This window comes from Corvus cornix, chromosome Z, assembly GCF_000738735.6.
Source record: "Corvus cornix cornix isolate S_Up_H32 chromosome Z, ASM73873v5, whole genome shotgun sequence".
Taxonomy (NCBI): domain Eukaryota; kingdom Metazoa; phylum Chordata; class Aves; order Passeriformes; family Corvidae; genus Corvus; species Corvus cornix.
In genome coordinates this window covers 1,093,957-1,113,690 of record NC_046357.1, presented here as the reverse complement: position 1 = coordinate 1,113,690, position 19,734 = coordinate 1,093,957, and positions in this window count along the sequence as shown.

The following is a 19,734-nucleotide window of genomic DNA, read 5'->3' as shown; positions in this document are numbered from 1 at the left end:
GAGAGGAAAGGAAAGTCCTGAGGATGGATGAATGGATGGATGGAGGTCCCTTCTCCATCCACTTGATGTGATAGCGTAGAATTCCTATCACGCAGGAAGGGTCACTGATATCACCACTTTTTTTCTGTATTTGCACAGTACATTTGGCTTCCCAGTGAGCTGCAACCACGTCAACGCTGGCAAACTCCACTCCAGTGTTGACATCTTTTGCAAACACCCGCTTCATTCAACAAACAGCACTAAAATGCACATTAAAATATTTGAGGTGTCAGCAGAGCGAATTAATACGCACATGGATATTTTATCAACGCACTCACAGATCAGAGAAAATCCTTATTTACCACAGATGAGCAGGCGTCCCCTGACAAAAAGCTAAAAAAAGCGCAGCAGCCTGAAATAGAAACAAACACACTCTTTTGGTCACTGAGGTCAGCGCTGCTCTCGTCAGGAGCTTTGTCATCCAGCCTTGATGTGCCCACGGACTGCTGTGATTGCAGCTATCTGTGTGTGGCCAGCATTGGGCAACGCAGGGACACATCCCTGTGCCTCATCCGTCACACTCCCAGAGCCTGGGTCCCCAGCCAGCATCCCCCATTCCTGACCACTGCGAGACGCTGCCAGGCAGCCCTGTAATCTCTCTGGCTGTCTTTCTGGAGCTGATAGCAGAAGAAAAGAGGTGCAAAGCCAACCTGACAACGGGACCAGGCTCCAGCTGTTGTTCAAGCCTCAAAAAACCCCAACCCTGCCAGCGCCAACATCTGGATTCACTGAACCCAACTCATGGCCTTGATTTCCTGCAATTCACCTGTGAGATAAAGTGGTCAATCAGCTGCATCAGATACAGAGTAGAAGAACAGACCACAGAGCTCTCTTTAGAAAACCTGGCACACACAGATACCTTGACTGAGGTCAGGCTTCCCAGGGCTCGACTGCCTGCCCTGTAAGGCCATGGGGCTCCCCAAGGCACCATGCACAGCAGGCTTTCCTAGAAGCTTGCTCCAGCAATTTTGTTGTCAGAGCACTTCTTTTTAAAGGTGTTTGTAGAAGGCAGAGAGGGATAATCATGGCTGAGCAGGAAAGCACAGGCTGGATGAAATCCAGGGCGAGTACGCTGTGTTGCGACGGGGTTCCATGGCTGCTCGCCTGCTCCCGTGAACTGCAGGGAGATGGTTATGGATGTGCTGCAATGCAGCCACTGGGGTTTGCCTTTTTGTTTTGTTTTTCTTCTTTTCTTTTCCATAAAGAGCTAATATCTTGGGAAGCCTTCCAAGGCGGCTTGAAAGAGAGATGGACATGCCAAAACATGATGCGCACTGGACACCACTCCCCGCTGCAGGCTGCCAACCAGCTTCTCCAGCCAGCTGCTTTAGGAGTTGACAAGTTTTTCCATAGTCCAGGATCAAATTTAGAAGCAGTGATCCAGCTAGCAGCAAGCAGCACAGATGGTTTCTTTGTCAGGAGAGCAGCAGGTAGAGATCTTCCAGCTCAGAGGAAGATCTGTCTGGCCTTAGGTCTCCCTGTCAACTTAGAGCAGGAAAAGCCTTACCAACCTTTGGTGGGATTCAGGCTGGAAGACCCAGACCCACCCCAGATAGGTCTTTTTGCCCTCCTTTTACTTCCTCCACCCCCTGCACTCTGTGATCCATATGTTTATTTGCTCTGCAAGGTGGGGCTAATTCCTGCCCTCTTTGGAAAGCCACCACCTGCTCCAAGAGACCTTGGTGACTGCCGTTTTGCAGTCATTATGTTTGCAATAAAATTCAAGCAAACCCATAAAACCAGGTGAAAAATCCAGCTTGAGTGTGGGTCCAGCCCCAGAAGAAGCGAGAATTTCACTGGATTAAGCTCAGAGGTGCTCAGATCTCAGCCTGGGCTTTCTGCCAGGCACCAAAAGCTTCCTGTAAACCCAGTCTGGAGCAGAGCTTTGCCGTGGCAAATGGGTTGGGAATACCTCTGAAGGGGCTCCACGAATCCCTATGCACTGAGGGCCCTGCCAGGAGACAGCACTCGGCAGCTACTGGAAGGGGGAATTAAAATGTTAAAGTTCAGGTCTGAGCTCCACCGAAATCTCACCTCAAGCACCTGAGCTCTGTGCGGGGTCACACTGCAGAGTAGGACAACTCCTCTGGCCCTCCCAGTGCCTGGGCTGCACTCAAGGGCTGACAAAGGCAGAAAATCTGTCTCCATCTCTAGCACTGAGCTGTTTCCTCACCTCCAGCGAGGACCAAACCCATGTGCTTCAGTTTCCCCACCTGCTACAGCGGCCCAGGAGCACTTACCCAGCAGTGCTTTGAAGTCTCTTACAGTGAAACTCATACCACATGTAAGGCCTAAGTACCATTGCAATGTAATTATAATAATTTCCTTTATTAAATGTGGCTTCTTCTTCTCCACTAAGAACTTTCCCTGCTGGCTTGCAGGAGGTGGAGCATGGCAAGAGGAGCCCTGCTCACACCACTGCAGTTCCAGGCCACGTCACTGGACTCACACCACCCTCCTGCACCATATTTCTTTCGGGAATGCAACACAAAGAGCGTGGGAAGCACAGAGGGACTGGGCCCTTGATGTGCAGCACTCAGACAAATCCCGTCGCGCTTGCTCCTTCTCCCTTGCCTCTGCTTCTTTGTAGTCGTGACCTCTCCCTGGCGAGGCCAATGTTCTCGATGGCATTTCGGGGCTGACCAGGGCACTGAATGGGGAATTAGCCAGAACACAGCCTTCTTTGTTGAAATACTTCTTCTAATATATGTAAATGAGGCAGGTTGCTGTTCCAGTCCCGGCGCCCACCAGCAGGTATGGACCTGCCCCCAGTGGCAGAAGCCAGAGCCTGGCCAAGCCCACGTTCCTGGGTGAAACACAAGCTGCACTCCTCCTTCCCAGCCTTCTCAGCAGAGAAACACAAACGCCTCAGATAAGGCCATCCAACTTTCGATATTTCACAGGACAAGAATGCACTTCATCCTCTCTAGGATAGGGTTTTCATGCCGTCTCCTCTTGCTGACAGATTACTGCCACTCAGCTGGCTTAGGGGTCTGGGACAGGACACAACACCCCACGGTGCAAGCTGGCAGTGCCCTCAGACCCCAGCTGATCCTGCTCGTTGTCCTTGCTTTCCTGAGATTCTTTTGTCCTTTACTTCTGCTGTGGGGTCACCCATAGTCCTGGATGACCATGGGTTGGCAACCTTCACAAGAAGGTGACAGATCATTACCTCGTCATGCTTTGGGGCACTAAACTGATGTTTGGATACCTCCTGGTGTCTGAGGTGGGAGGTAAAATACTGCTTCCAGACACAGACTGCTCCTATCAGGTCCAGGCTGGAGTTTCACAGGCCCAGGAGCAGGGAATTTGGGCCTCCAGTCACAGAACTGTCACCTGAAGGCCAGGACTTGCCTCATGTTTTGGTCCCTGTAGTCAATAAACAGAAAAAAATCAAGGTTTGGCTGAGGGACACAAAATCTTTCAAGCACACATGAGGGGAGCTCCAAGACTGACACCAGACCTTCCTGCCATGGTGTTTTAATGACTAAGAGTCTATCCTGTGGCAGAGTGCAGCTGAGTGGAGCCACCAGAGGAAAGGCAAGGTGGGATTTTGTTCTACACATCCCCATTTCACTGCACAGCACCGTAGTTTTGCTTTTGGTAGCAAACACCAGGGCTACCAGGCAACAAAGACAGCAAAGAGAAGAAAAAGGAAGAGGAGGAGACAGAGGGGGAGTAGGATCAGAGGTTAAAGGGCACTCAGAGCCTCATACAAAACATTTTGCTTTTGATCTTGTCCTTGATCATGAAGGTCCATCCCACTTTTGCACAGTCACAGGTCATATTATGGCTTGTTTTCTCAACAAAAAGAAATACAACACCAGAAACTGGCAGATATTGGCTCTCACACACAAACCTGAGCAAGGGTCACATTTTCAAAGAGGTCAGTGTCTATTCTGTCCTCTCTATTCTGTCTCAAGGACACAAGAGAGTCTAAAAGGTCTGGGGTTTGTCTGCAGCTCTGCTTTCTGTGTGAATGTAGATGAGCACTTTAGGATCCAGTTCCTTCCATCATGCCCCAGGCTGGCAAAGTTTTAAGCAAATTGGACAAAGAAGGAGAGATCTCAAGGAACCAGTTTTTCTACAAGGCTTCTGAAGGTTTATGTTGGGAAGAACAGAGAGAGAAAAAAAAGACCCTGTAAGTGTATCAATTCAGAGTAAGAACCAATCTGCAGGTTCATGTCCTATTAAATATTGGAGAAACACACACAACAGAGACCTCTTAAAAGGCCTTGACCATCAGAGAGCTTTTAATCAGAGCTCCTATTTTCTTCAACACCAAAGTCAATCAACATCAAGACACAAACTCATGGTAAATCAGGCATCCTAGCTGCAATGCTCACAGGAATACGGGATTTTTCCTTCCCTTTCTTTTGGACAAGATACAAGAAATAAAAAGCTCATTTCCAAACCCTACAAATTTGAAGTGAGCAGCTGTTCACCAGGGAAAAACCCAGAGCTAATTAGCAAGCTCATCTAGCAACCTCCTCATGAGGCTCGTAGGATGATTCAGGTTGGAATGGGCCTCTGGGGAGGTCTGCAGCCCAAACCCCTGCTCCAAGCAAGGTCAGCTGTGAATTCACACCAGCTTGCTCAGGGCTTGATCCAGCTGAGTCACAGAAGTCTCCAAGGATGGAGGCTGTGCAGCCTCTCTGGGCAGAGCCTCTCCTGCAGATCCGTAAGTTGTGATGTCAGGGACAAGAAGGTACCGGTCGGTGGCAAGGGAAGCACAGAAATGTCACCGTCAAAGAGCACCAACTGATCTCCCTTTCGGGGTTCCCCATCTTATCAGCACCTATTAGCACCAGGAGGACCAACAATTCTGGCAAAGTCCAGAGTAAATCCCACATTGACTAAAAACACCTCTGCAAAACGAAGTTCTCCAGGGAAAGCACAGAGCACAACCTCTTCCCCTGCAGCTGCATTAGGAAAAATCCACCCATTGCCAGCCCACGGTGATCTCAAGCCCCAAATTTAAACTAGGAAATCAGCTGTCATTGGGAAAGAAACCTGGGTATTTTCAGCCACCGAAGAGGAGGATTCCTGGCATAGCCTGGGGCTGCTCCGCGGCAATCACAGCGTTCAGTTGCCTTTTGTGGGAATAAACCTCGGGATTGGCCCCGGGGAGGAGCGGAGCACAGGCAGGTTCAGCGGGTGTGAGGCGTGATGGGTGCAGGTCGCAGCCCACGCCGAGACCATCTTCACATCCCGTGACACAGCCAAGCCCTGGAAAGTTTTTGGCAAAGCCCAAATGTACCTGAGCAGTGGTTATTAGGCCCAGAAAGAGCTAGTCCCTAACTGCTGCTAGGAAACAGCTGGACGAGTCCATAAATGCAGGTGTGTGAGGTTACAGCCCAACACAGACGGAGGCTGGTCTCCGTTAGCCCAGCTCAGGTGTTTTTACACAATAATTCCTACCTTACAGACATATTTACATCCTTATCCCCTACTTTCCTGCATGACTAGAGCCTGTTTCCAACAACTTGATGCACACCTTATGCAGTAGGCTACAGACAGCAGGAATTGAGCAATTTAGATCCTGATTCAAGGTAGAAAAAGCTGTGACCCCACTGTTATTGTGGCTGTATCCCTGGCTGTCTCAAAGCACTTTCTGAAACCAGCGGTGAGGTTCAGCTCTGCTCCAACGTGGGAGCAAGCCCAGGTGCTAAAATTTCGATAGGATTAGAAAAGGAAGGTGGTTTGGTACAAGCAGCAACTTCTTCCTGCACAGATAAAAGCGCAACACATAACTGTACTGGTGGGATGGAATCAGTGCTCATCTTCACTCCTGCTTTATTCATGGCCTCATTTCCCTCTGCCAGAGGCAGGGATGAAGACCCATCCATAGGATTGTTCTTGTTAATGAGTGAACAGGAAGGAGCTCAGAATGACTCTTAGTTTTTAGAGAGAGTTTTGAGTTTCGGGGATTGATGCTCAAAATACATCCCTATTTATCTGTGATCTGAACCTGGGACCGCTGGGACATCTTGTTTAGACTCAGCTTTTATGTCAGGTCCTGAGCTGTCACTGTCAGAGCACCGGCACATCTCAGTGAGAACAGAGCAGGGTAACAAGCACAACACTGCTGCACGTCTTTGTATCATTTCCCCCTGACTGTAACTCTCCACTCCTTTCCTGCACACAAAAACATGGCCCTGGTGACAGCTACCTCAGCACAAGGCACCTGAATCAGCTCAGCATTTTGCACTTGCTCTGGGCTGTGTTGCAAGACCCTTCCTCCTACCAGTGTTAGGGAAGCACCTGTGGTACAGTGTCTGATTCAGGTGTAACTCGGCAATACACAACTCAATGGTTACCAATCCCATTTTTGTGCCCAGCATCTCCCAGCTCCGCTCTCCCTCATTCCCTGGGCTGGTGGGGATTCTTCCTCCGTGGAATAAGAACTTTGATGCTCACAGCAAGGGGGCTCAATACTGAAATCATAGAATCACAGAACAATTGAAGAATTTGGCTTAAAGGGACTTTAAAGCTCATCCAGTCCCACCCCCTGTCATGGGGGCAAGGACACCTTCCACTGTCCCAGGCTCCAAGCTCCATCCAACCTGGCCTTGGACACTGCCAGGGATCCCGGGGCAGCCACAGCTGCTCTGGGCACCCTGGGCCAGGGCCTGCCCACCCTCACAGACAGCAATTCCTTCCCAAGATCCCATCCAGCCCTGCCCTCTGGCACTGGGAAGCCATTCCCTGGGTCCTGGCCCTCCATGCCTTGGCCCCAGTCCCTCTGCAGCTCTCCTGGAGCCCCTTGAGGCCCTGCCAGGGGCTCTGAGCTCTTCCTGGAGCCTTCTCTTGTGCAGCTGAGCACCCCCAGCTCTCACAGCTTTTAAATGCAGACTCCACTTCTCCACTTTCCCTCTGTTTGAGACATTTTCCCTCCCTCCCCTTTACCCATGGCTGCCTCTGTCACCTCCAAGAGCTCCTATGCCAGAACGCCACAAGCCCAACTATTTGGCTTCTTGCTCTTAGGTGTAACTCAGCCATCTGTGACCCTTCGTAACCAGTTTTCCTCTATCCTGCCTCCCAACTTAAAATCTAATTTCTTGGTAATGCCTCAGACTTTATCATGGTGCCCCCAAGCCCCATTCAAAGCCTCCCAAGGTCTCCCCTTCTCACCAGCCCTGCGCTCCACACTCCTCGAGGCAGAGGAAGCAAAACTGCACAGACAAGCCCTGGCTGGCAGCAATGCCAAGAAACTTGGAGATTTCCTGCTGGAGCACCTATGGAAAATGAACAGCTTATTTTTTCCTCCGTGTGTTCCCATTTATTCAGGCTGAACACTCCCCAGTGTTTCCTGTCTCGGCAGAAGCTAAGTTTGGTGTATCCAAAATCCTCTTTAAAAAGCCACAAGACAGTCATATCCCATCAGGGTAGCTGCCCCTGGATGTTATATGGGATCACGGCATCAAACAGGTTATATTTGTACTGTTTTCACCAAAAATAATCCTCCCCACTCTCCAAAAAGGGATTTCAAGGACAACATTTTTTAAAATAATTAAAATAATTATTTAGATTATTGCAGAATTTCTTGAGGACCAATTATTTTGCTATCAACAGAAACAATCAGATTCCAGAAACTATTTAGAAAACCATGCCTTGAGTAAATGGAACCCAGAACACTCAAGAAGTCACGTCCACCTGTTATCAGAAGCCACACACCTCTGTAAGCGCCTGTGTATATAACATTTAAAAAAATCCCAGACTTCCTAGTATTAAATGTAGCATTTATCAGTGCTATTAAGTGCTTTAAAAAATATCTTTTTATGTATTTAAGAACTTTAAAATGTCTTTGGGAAGGTATAATCTGCTTTGGAAAGTTTGGTCCCCATTTTTAAATGTGCTGATGAAGTCAGTGCTGTTGCCCCAAAGGATCTGTCACTTCCCCAAAGGGATGCAGAAAGTATTTCTGTACTAAAAAAGTTGTGGATGCAGCATCATGTCCATACTTAACACACATGAAATGCCTCATTTTTAAAGATTAGAGCTGGATAATTTTTGCAACCTCTTTCTATCACATCTTAATTATTTTTTCTTCCAAAAAACCAGAAATATTGTTATTCTCTCTTGATTTCTTAAAACAAGGACACTTCATGCATCATTTGGCAGCCCTGTGCAAGCGGTTTGTACTTGAATTTCCAGAAAAACAGTGTGTTATTTACATTGCCAATTGCAACACTTCTTTCTGTGTAAAAGCTCCCTTAGATTTCACCAATCTTTGCCTTCTTTTTTTTTTTTTTTTTTGAATAAACAGACCCTGAAGGCAAGAAGAACACTGCAGAGAAGGAAAATAGCTCCGATACTCTTAGAGCTGGAGGCCAAATACAAATTCCACACACTCTCTGCTGGCTTAGGTTGATAAATTTGCTGGGATTTCAAGGCTCAGCCCCAAAATTTCATCTTCCCAGGGAGAGTGTTGATGCACAAGATACATCTCTCTCTTAATATGCTATTTTTCCAGGGGAATGTGTTGATTACCCCTCAGCTGGTCAAAAATGCACTTGTCACTGCTGTCCTGCTGCCCTGTGGACGTCCTTAAGGGTTCTCCAAGGCTGGGAAGGAGAACTGGCAAAGGTTAAGGAGTAGAAGGGGAGTGAGCTGCAGTAATGGAACCACGCCGATGCTCCAACACCAAAGCCGCAGATCCCAAATTGTCACCTGCTCCCACTCACACACAGCCACTCCGGTGTCTGCCACTGCTCTCATTCCAGCAGGCTGCCTCAACATCCACCCCTTTCCAGTTGCTTTCCAATGGGAGCCGCAGCTTTAGGGAGGCATTAGCCCTGGAAACCCTCACTGGATTCTGCAAACACCCATGATCATTTCTTTTTAAGCAAGCCAGATGTTATGAAATGGGGAACACTACGTAAGCTGATATTCCATGTTTACAAAATTTTAGAAGCAAAACAAGAGCTTGCAGCAAACCAACCCCACTGGAATAATATGTAGAAAATAATAAAAAAAAAAAAGAAAAGAAAAAAATAAGTCCTGGAATGTATAGTTGCAGAAATAAGACACAATACCAGAAGAAACTTCCAGAATGCTCATTTTTAACTCTAGAATTTCACGTGTCCAAAAGGCTTGGCTCATCCCACATTCCCACCCGTGCAGAGGAGAGAGGAGAAGCTGAAGGCATTCAGCAGACATTTGCATCTATATTCTGCAAGTGGCAGATGCAAAGGAAGAGATTCATTTCCCCTAACATAAGCCATCTAAAAATTAAATGGCTGATAGTCATCTTGGATTCTTTTTAAACCCAGATTAAAATAGCTGCTATGTGCAGGTCTGCCCTGCTCTCTCCCCAGAGATTACAGAAAGCACTCAAGTGCCAAACTTAAATAGGGGGCTGAAATTAAATCAGAGGTATCCCACCCTCAGCACAACTCCTGAATGCATGGCCTTGTATCCAAAGCGCACTGGAATCCCTGGAAAAATCACGGCTGTAATCCTGGAAGGGTGTTACAGTCCTCTGCCGCTGCTCAGAGATTCGGGGAAGGTCAGGATGACCTGAGGTGCTGCATCAGCCCCCCAGAGCGCCCTGTCCTGCTGGCTGCCAGCACCCCCAACACCCAGCACCCTTCAGGACAGCACACCAGTGTCCATTGGCTTGGGTTCCAATGGAAAGGCAGAAGTGGAAGCAAAGGAGGTGCTCATGCTCCCAACCTGTCTACTGAGACTGATCGCTTGGGATATTTTTAATGTCAGATATCCTGAGCCCTACCACAGCAGCATCACTCAGAAAGCATTGGAATGAGCATTTCTGCAGAACAAATGCGCAACTACAGTAAAATCCTCAAAAAGGGTCTAGCAGGGGGAAGAAAAAGAAAATAAAAAGAGTCTAAACTTGCCTGTGGCCTCCATTTTTCACTGCGCTGCACCCACCATGCCAGCAAGTGAAAGTGGGCATGCCTGTGTGCATGCACAGGACCAGAAGGGAACAGAGCCTGACCAAACCAGCTCCTCCTCCTGAGCAGCACCCCACACGACCCCCACGCTCGCAGCTGGGTGCCCGAGGCCAAGGGTGTCCCTCGAGCAGCCCCAAAGCCCTGGTGTGGCAGTGTGGGTGCGCACGGGGCGCTCTGGGAGTGGAAGAGCAGCAGGACAAGCCCCCAGATGCCCAAAAGGCACCACCAGGAGACTCTTAGAGGTCCAAGGCAGGGGAAGGAGAAGTCCTGGAAAGGAGCCCCCATTTTTGTTGCTGGAGTCTTGCACTGCAAACCCAAATACAAGGCTCGTGATCGAGGGCTTTGCCCTTTATCGGTGCATTTTGAGCATCCAGCTGTCAGGGGAAGGTGCGTGGGGAGCAGAGTGGGAGCACAGAGGGTACCAAGCTCATCTGCTTTTGTTCTTTCTATTTATTTTCTCTTTTTTTACGTGGCAGATGCTGGTTTTCCACGCACGCTGCCAGCTCTGCACAAACTCCTTTTTTTTTTTTTTTTTTTTTTTTTCGCCCCCCTCTCTTTTTAACACGTTCCTTTGAGAAACAAAGGTTCGATGCAAAACGCTGCCCCGATGAAATGTGGAAAGAGCCCGGTCTGGCTGCTGGTGAGTGCTGCTATTCATCTGACTAAGCAGCATTTGACATTTGGGCTTGGCGGGTCTCAAGTTTCCCTCTAGTAAGATATGGGCTGACTCCGCCGCAGCCAATCTCGGTCGGAGGCTGCGGATGGTGCCGGAGGGAGGGAGGCATGAGCACATCCCAGGCAGCGCAGCACCCACGGGCTGCGTAAGCGCGGCGCTGCGAGCCTGACCTCAGCTGCACCAGATCCGTGGCACCGCTGCCCGGTCCTCCTGGACCTGCTGGGGATGCTGCTAAACCGCTAATTCATCCCTTTTCTTCTTTTCTTTTCTTTTCTTTTTTTTTTTTTTTTTTTTTTTTTTTTTTTTTTTTTTTTTACGATTCTTAATGGCTTATATTCTGTTTTGCTTCTCTTCCCCCAGTTAGGAGAGTTTTGCATTTCCTGTTGCCCACGTGGTTTACCTTCTGTTGTAATCGGAGGCAAGTGGAAGCTGTTTTACAAGAGCAGCATCGAATTTCCCAACCCAGGTTTGAGCTTGGTGCAATATAACCAGCAGCATAAAGGGAAATCCTTTCTGTCAGCCAGTGTTTCAGAATAAATCCAGTCAAATTGAAATCATACCAAAAGTGACAGACTTGCAGAGCGCTGGCTGCATGTTGCAAGGAGGCTGTGAGCTGAATCCACAACTCAGACAGGTCCTTCCAGATGGAGAGAGTCCAAGCCAGACAACAATACCACAGTCCAGTCTTCTGAGAGGTGTAATCCACAAAGAGTCCCACTCTGGGTGGATATGTCACTGCCCAAGCACAGTGAGCAGGAAAGAGCTAACGTGTTTGCCTTTGATGTGTAAAGCATTAAGCATGATTTGGTAGAGACACTCTGTGGTACTGGGAAGATCCATAACATCCTTTAATCTTCACATTTCTCTTTGTCTTTTGTCCTCCTCCTCCCCACTCCAAGATTTTGCTTTAGCTACAAGCAAGGACAAAAAGAGGGGAGCTGCAGCCTAAATGACATGAATACTAAAATAAGTGCCATTTATAAGTAAGGGTTCTTTCAGCATTACCACTTCCTGATGCAAGTACTAAACTCCTTGTCTACAAAACTTAAAACAGGCTTGTACAGCACAGTTTTTCAGTGAGTAAAAATCCCTTATCACCTTATTTTGCACCAGACCTCTCAGGACTGTTACTTGCAACATTGCCACAGTGCCTCCCAGCTCCTAACAGCACCATCCCTGAAGACCCCACTTGTCAGCCTCATTTCCACTTCTTGAGGCCTCCTATTAGTGGAAATGAAATTTGCAGAATTCACTGCATAACTTGTTCAAAAGGAGTTAGGAACAAACATAAATACATCTCTTGGATGACAACGAGCCTCTGTGAACCCTGAAGTCCCAACAGGCACCAGTCACTCTGATAGCTGTCTAAGGACTTGACTCCAATACCACTAAGTGCAGAAAAAAAATTAACTCCAGACCACAAGTCCTGCAGAACACTCTAAAGCCATGGCTTATAAACATTATTTGCCAGGTATCCCCATCCCTCACCTTCAGGACATGGCATCATCCAAGGGCGGTTTTCTGCATGGTCCCTGGCTGCCCAAGACCTCGGGAAGCTCAGCCTGACTTTGAGCCATCTCTTTGTTGGAGGAGATACTGGAGCCCTCCTAAACAGGGTCTCAGGCCATCAGGTCAGTGATCAGCCATGTGGTGTGACTGCAGGGATGCACAGGTCTCACGTGCGCTGCATGCTGTCACAGCCCATGCAAGATGTGGCATGTTCCTCAGCTCAAAGCACACCCAAGATACTCCTCTGCAAATACAGCTGGGCCTTTTCAGAGGCAGCCTGGAGAGAGCTAATGTGGACAAACATGGATATGAACAGCCTTGCACACAAATAGGGGTATGAACAGCCTCGCCTCAGGTGCCCACATGAACAGCCCTGCCAGAGCAGCCACACAGGCAATTTGGGGCATCTTGAGGGATAAAACTGAGGTGTCACCTCTCCCAGGTCACCCCAGAGAACCTCTCCCAGGTGTGACAACAGTTCAGTGCACTCCTGCTTCCCTGCTAGGGTCAGGGCAGCATCCCCAGGGCACTGAGCCTGGAGGAACACGCTCCACCCCATCCCTCCAGCCCGCAGACCTCGGCTGAAGCAAGCACAGGAGCTGTGGGAGGAACAGAGCAGGTGGAACCAGTGCTCCCCACCTGCCAGGGAGCATGCTGCTGAGCAAGACCAGGGGCACAGTCCAAAACAAACAGCAGGAGAAACCACTTCTCCGAGGAACAGCTTGTCCACGCTGTTGAAACCTCAAGGGCATTACAGCAGAGCAGCCCTGTCCTGGCAGGCACCTCTGCTGCTGTGCACACTCAAGGGCTTGAAGCACACCTGGAAAATGGAATAAAGAGGTCAAACCCAGGAGAAGGGCCCGCCTTTTGCCACAGGCTGATCCCGAGTTCCACGTTTGCTCTGATTGTCTTCAGTACTCACACACGAGAGGAGGGACTGACACAAATCCAGCTCTGAGCACTGACAGTGATGTAACTCCATCTCAAGGAAAAGGAATGTAGGTTTTTCTCTCCCTGTTCCTCAGGAAGGGTGCAAGCCTCACTACCAATGGTTTCTTGTCTGTCCTACAGGAAGATGAGCAGGCTTAACTCTGTCCCACAGGGAAGCTGTAGGCTGGAAGGGGTTTCTTCCAGCAGTACAACCACCATCTCTGACACCTCCCTGGAGGGCAGGAAGAACAGGGTGCTCAGTTTAAACTGCCCTTTAAAATCACATCTAATTTTCCTTATTCTAGCACTGAGCTGCACAGCTACCACACAGCCTTAGGGCTGAAACTGGAGGAGTCTCACCACACTCAGCAGCTACATTCACACAGGTGCATAACTGTGCAATAGTAGTTGCAGAAACTTCTATCATTCAGGCATCAAGACCTGAAATGGGAGGAGAGAGATCTCTTCTACTTCTTCTCAGCACAAGGAGAACTTGGAGAACACCACCAAGAAGCCTGCAAAAGCCAATGATGCCTCAGCTCACACTGCATGGCCACCAAGCTACCAGCACCGTGCACACACCTGCAACAGGCAGCTGCGTAAGTCACATAAAACATTTTTAGAAATACAGTTGCCATCACTAGAATGTTATATTCCCTGTGAAGAGTCCTTCGTTTTCCTATCTCAAACTTTCACAGTTGAAAGGGGCACAGGCAGCTCCAATTACAAATTTACTAGCAGATTAACAAAAACCTTGATGAACTTCAGCATATTTCTGGTGGTTGATGTTCTAAAGGATTTTATTTATATGAAGTCCATGCTTTGAACAGCTGATAGTCACTTCAAAACATGTTAAACTGACCCATTCTGGCCTCAACGGAGCTCACAAATCATAAATTTACGTAATAAATAAAACTTCCCCTAGGACAAACAACAGACTGTAAAATGCACTCGTTCAGCAACTGCTGAGAACACTCATTTCCTAATCGGGCCCTGTGGAAGCAGCACACACCAACTTAACCTTATCTCCCCTCATCTGGGACTCAGACTATGTGCTCACACAGCAGTTGTGCTCCTCCAGAGCCACGGTGGTGCTCAGGTGCCAGGTTTGTCAGGGATGAGCCAAACACAGAACAGTGAAGAGCTACAGGAGCTACACACAACTCTGAACCTGCCTGGCACAGCCCCAGCCCCATTCCTGGGGGATGAGGAACCTGGGCACTGAACAGCTTTTTTGGCAGCCTGGAACCCTCCATCAGATACAGATCAGGAGCTGCTTCAGGTGACTGGCTGAAATGTCAGGGGTTGAGTCACACCACGGAGCTCCCCACCTGCAGCCTGGCAGTGGCCAAGGCCAAAAGGAGAGCTCAGCTGCTCTGAGAACGCTGGGAAAGGGCCATGCAGCCAGGCTGGTGCTAGAATAAGCTCAGTGGTTGGGGTGGAACATGAGATCAGGGCCATGAACTCAAAAGTCAGGTTTTGGGTCATTATTTACAGTCTACCAGATTCTGACATCCACTGCATGCAGTGTGCTACAGCTTTGTACCAGGCATTTGGTACATCCCTGATGCCCCATCCCTGGAAACATCCAAGGCCAGGCTGGATGGGGCTCTGACCAACCTGATCTAGTGGGAGGTGTCCCAACTCATTGCAGGGGGTTGGACTGGAGTCCTTGAAAAGCCCCTGCCAACCCAAACTGTTCTGTGATTCTGTGGTCTATCCCCGCACTATCAGTAGTAAATAATGGTTTGACAGGGGAGGCATCTCAGAATTTTAATGTACTTCATTCCACAGAAAAATAATTTTCTAAAGTTCAGATTTTACCCATCCTAATAGCTCTGATCCCAGATTCTATCCATGGCTTGAGGCAGAAACAACTTCCCGACTTGAGCCCAAACTTTGCACAGGGGAGTACATTCAGGAGAGCATGAGGAAGTGGGATATTGGGGAGGGTGGGTACCCAGCCTTTGGGTGCCTGTGCTGTGCTCTGCAGTTTTGCACCTTACTTCCAAATGTCTCTTGTACTTGTGCAGCATGCTCCTCAGGTCTATGGATGGGACACAGAAATGTGGTCTAGTGGAAGGTGTCCCTGTCCACGGCAGGGCGTGGAACAAGGTGGGCTTCAAGGTCCCTTCCAACCCCACACATTCCCTGGTTCTATGACAGGGGACCACCTGCAGTGTCAAACCAAATCAAAGAATCTCCTGATACACAAAAACCTGGCTCCTGCTTTCTCTGAGAAGCAGGCTGAGGGATGAGAGCAAGTTCACTGCATCTTCAGCAACCTCATGGAGAGGCCCATTCCAGCAGTGACACCCCTGTTGCTCTGGCTGCCTCCAGAAGCTGTGCCAAATAACTGCACCAGTGCCCAAACCACACGGTGAACAAGGGAAGAGCAGGGAAGGAAAGGCATAAAGGAAGTAAAAAGAGAACATCTCTATATGGTTAGAGCTCCAAGCTGCTTATCCTCCATCACACGTGCAGGGACGGGAGTCACTGACACTCCCTGGGGAGTCACAGTGAAATCCTCCTCCGAAGCCAGTGATTTAGACTGGAATTACACAGGTGGTAGCAACATACCACAAATTCCTTGGGTTTGGTTGGTTCTCAAGTCATTCCCAGGGAACCTATTTTTAGGCCTGCAACTGCATTTTTCCATGGTACTCCATGACCCTTCCTCCCACCCCAGTGCTGGGCAGAGCAGGAAAAGGCTGAAGCCAGAGACCAGCCCTCAAACAACCAAGACCTGAGCAAGGGGCACACCTACTTTGCAGTACAAGAGTCATGGGTCTCCACTGTGGTGTCTGGAAGCTGTTCTGAGAGAAAACAGCAGCACTGAGCCCTGGAGCACACACTTCTGCCCAGAGCACCAGGACTCAGGGTTTCTGATCTCCAAAACATAATGCAACAGGTGGTGACAGAGGCAGGACACCCCAGTGAAGGCACACAGCACCTGAACCTCACCCCTTCTTTAGAAAAGGCATTAATGAACAAATACTGGTGTTTGTGTAGCTGCATCCAATAGCTGCCACAGTGAGTTCTTGGTTCATATCCATACTTGTCCTTTCCCTAACTTCAAACTACTCCATACTCAGTATCTACTCCCTACTCTACTCCATACTCAGCCTACTCCATATTCTACTTCCTTACAATCTCTCCAGGATCCTATTTGCAGACTGACACTTGCTGTTAGAGAAGTAGTCATAAACGTTCTACTTTTTGCTCACCACAACCTCAAAATGCTTTTCTCCAAATTAGTAATATTTGTTGCTGTTCTAGCAAGTGTAGATTCACTGAATCTCATGGTTTTATTATTATTTTCAAGGTGATTTAGAAGTTTCTGGAGTCTGGTGAATGTACTTTTATTAAAAAGAGCAGATCTTTAATTTTTCACAGGTGAGAAACTTTAGCCTGGTGTCAGAAGAGCCTCCTGAAAATGAGTTGTTTCATGCTCAATCCAACAACTAGTGTTCCAGTAAATACAACTTCTCAATGCTCTGCCATCTCTTAAGTTCTCCCTCCCTTGTTTAAATTACGTTGTCTTTTGCTTCGCACTCTAGATTTTGCAAATCCCTTTTCAAGACCTGAAAAAAATCTCTACTTATAAATAACCACAGAAGAGGGGGAAAACATTGTAGTGTAAAATACTCTTAAAAGGAAAACAAAAAGCCCAATGGTTATATCTCAAGTATCTTGTACTAGAACTAAATGTTTATAAAGAGGGATTTTTTTTCCTCCCTGGCAACAGCTATATAAATAATAAATACACTGCTAGAGAAAATATGTGACGTACAAGACATGCGCTCAACACTGAAGAAACATTTGGATACAGCACAGTGAGGAACCTGCAGAACAATCTAACACCATAAAAATTCTGAACTTTCAGCTTGCTGTCAGTGCTCAAATCTCTCAAAGTAAAACTTGGGTGAGTTTTCCTCTGAGATCTGATCAGATGGTGCTTACAAGCTCCATTAACTGATTAGTTAATAACAGGAATGAAAAACATCTCACAGGTTAACAGAGGTTATCAGGCAGCAGCACAGAAATGAGGACACAAAGCCTTTCCCCTCCTCCTGCTTCCTGCAACCCCACAGTTCAGGTTTTGGCTCAGAGATGCTTAGATTCTTACTTTGCTTTTTTTTTTTTTCTTTTTTTTGGTTATTCTAAGTACCCTGGTGCTAATGCAGAGGACCTGGTGTGATGTCTGTGTTTGGGACAGTAAGGAATTCGGTGTGCCTGGCTCTTGGTGTCCAGGCTGGGCATCAAAACCTCTCCAGACTGACAGGTTCACTGCTAGAGCTTGCTGCCTTCAGTTTCTGCGCAACAGCTCCCTGTCTCACTGATTTTCACAGAGATTAAAGCTCTGCTTTCACAATCACCAATGCCACATTTGGGCAATTCCTGATCTCACAGAAAACACATCTAGCCCAGGTAGGGTGTGAACACACAGCCCTGCTTCTGCTGAATCAGAGCAAGAGTGTGACCACCAGAGGGAAAACAATAGCTGCTCTGGCTTAATACCTGCCAGGAGGAGTCTGTCATGCTGACAATTTCAAATAGCTGTGGATTAGCAGCCTGAGATTACACCTGACCTGTCCTGCAAATCCTGTGGCTCCAGCATTTTGACCAAGCATCACTAACTCTACAGCTGGACTTGTTCTCAAAAAGCACCCTCAAATAAGTCCAAAAACGTCACCTTTTGATCTTAACTGACTTCCATGGGAAATACTTATCCAGTATAAAACTAAAACCAACAACCACATGTGTAATTCAAGCTTAACTCATGCTCCAACCCACCTGTTGAGTTCAGTTTTTCATGCAAATGTACCAAAGTCAGCAAAGACATGACCAGCACTAGGTTCCTTGTAGCTGTTTCCAGAAGAGGGGAAGTGCATCCCCGTTACTAAACCCTTAGCTCTGAGCTTTCTGAAGGATTAATTTCCCCTCTGATCCCCCTCAGCATCCCCCTGCAGCACCCCAGTCGGACAGCACAGACTTTGGCAGGTGGAGAGGCCAGACAGAGCCCTGCCCAGCTTAACAGCATCACACCAGATGGAAAACGTCTGGATTTACAGACAGAGGAAGAGCTTAATAGAAATACTCTCACAATGAGGTGAGACTTCCCTGACTTTAGGAGCTTCAAGATGTAATATTTTTTATACATAGAATGCTACACAATATCCATCCCATCTTCATTACATCCCATCACACATCACACTAGCAGTGTAATGGAACTGCTTATATCTAACCCAGAAAGGAATGCGACAGGTAAGTCTATCTCTGTCAAGCCTCTGTACCATCTCCCTCTCTCTCACATACAGTTGTTTAGGATTAAGGTTTAACAGCCTTCTTTCTGGACCAAGGAACCACAGAATCCGTTCTCTTCATCTCCTGCCAGACACAGCACTCCAGTCATCATCCCCTCAAACTGCAGTTGGGAACCCACTCTGTAAAACACCAAATGCTATCCAATGGGCGTGGAGTCCAGCAGCACCAAAAACTCCGGGGTGCAGAGCAGCACACACGTGCTGGTGTCGTGGCAGCTGCCTGTTTAAAAGCCATGAAAGGAGAAATGGGGCCTGAATTTTCAAGTGTTTCAGCTTCAAGGTTTAATCCATCAAGCGCTTAGGAGAATGGCCGTGCTACTGCAAGCAGTACAGACGCCTCTGCGAGGCTGGGACAGCTGCAGGGCTTTTAAAACGCTCCACCCAGTGGTAGAAAGCTACACCTGCCTGTAGGAGCAAATCCTGCATAGTTTTACAAGGCCAATAAACCCCACACATGCTTTCTTTCCCCACACGTTTCAAAAAAAAGAAAGAAATCAATCAATTTATTATACTGCATAATAGAGACTATTCACATAAAGAATACAACTGAGCCTAAAAAGGTAAAAAAAAAAAAAAAAAAAAAGAATTCACATAGTACACTCAAAGTGTGTGATTATCCCTCTAAAATCTAACACATTTCCTATCTCCTTATTTCTTATGTCTTTCCAGGACGCTTAAATTCTCCTAATCCCAACTGCTCTCAGCAGAGATGCCTTAATTTCCCAGAGGCAGAAACACAGTTCTACCATTGTTAAATCCAGGAAATCAGAGAACATAGTTGGGAATTAGTACAAGGATCAGGTATTACTGTTGTTATTCTGTAATAAATGATAGCTTTGGACTGAGCAAAGACCAGCTCAGTCCAAAGCCTAAAGGCTCGGCACCCCTATGTATTCTGGAAGATTGGCTCAGGAGTCAAATATCAATGCTCGTGCTTATCTTTAATAATAATTCTGTAAGAAAAAGCCAGTATTTTGAATCCCTGCCCCTAGCAGTGGGGTCGGAAGTAGATGTTCTTTGATGTCCCTTCCAACCGAAACCGTTCTGTGATTCTGTGATTCTACATTCTGAAGCACAGCAAACTCTGTTTGTGCAGGGCCCTGCACAGGGCCTGGTTTTGCCCTTCTGGGAATGCCATGCTCTAGGCAAGTGAAATCAGGAACTAGAGAAGAGGAATGCAGAGTGATTGTCAATGGTCACAACCACTCAACAGTTTAATTGGTACAAAGTAGGGTTAGACGTGATATTGGGAAGGAATTGCTGTCTGTGAGGGTGGGGAAGCTCTGGAACAGGGTGCCCAGAGAAACTGTGGCTGCCCCTGGATCCCTGGGAG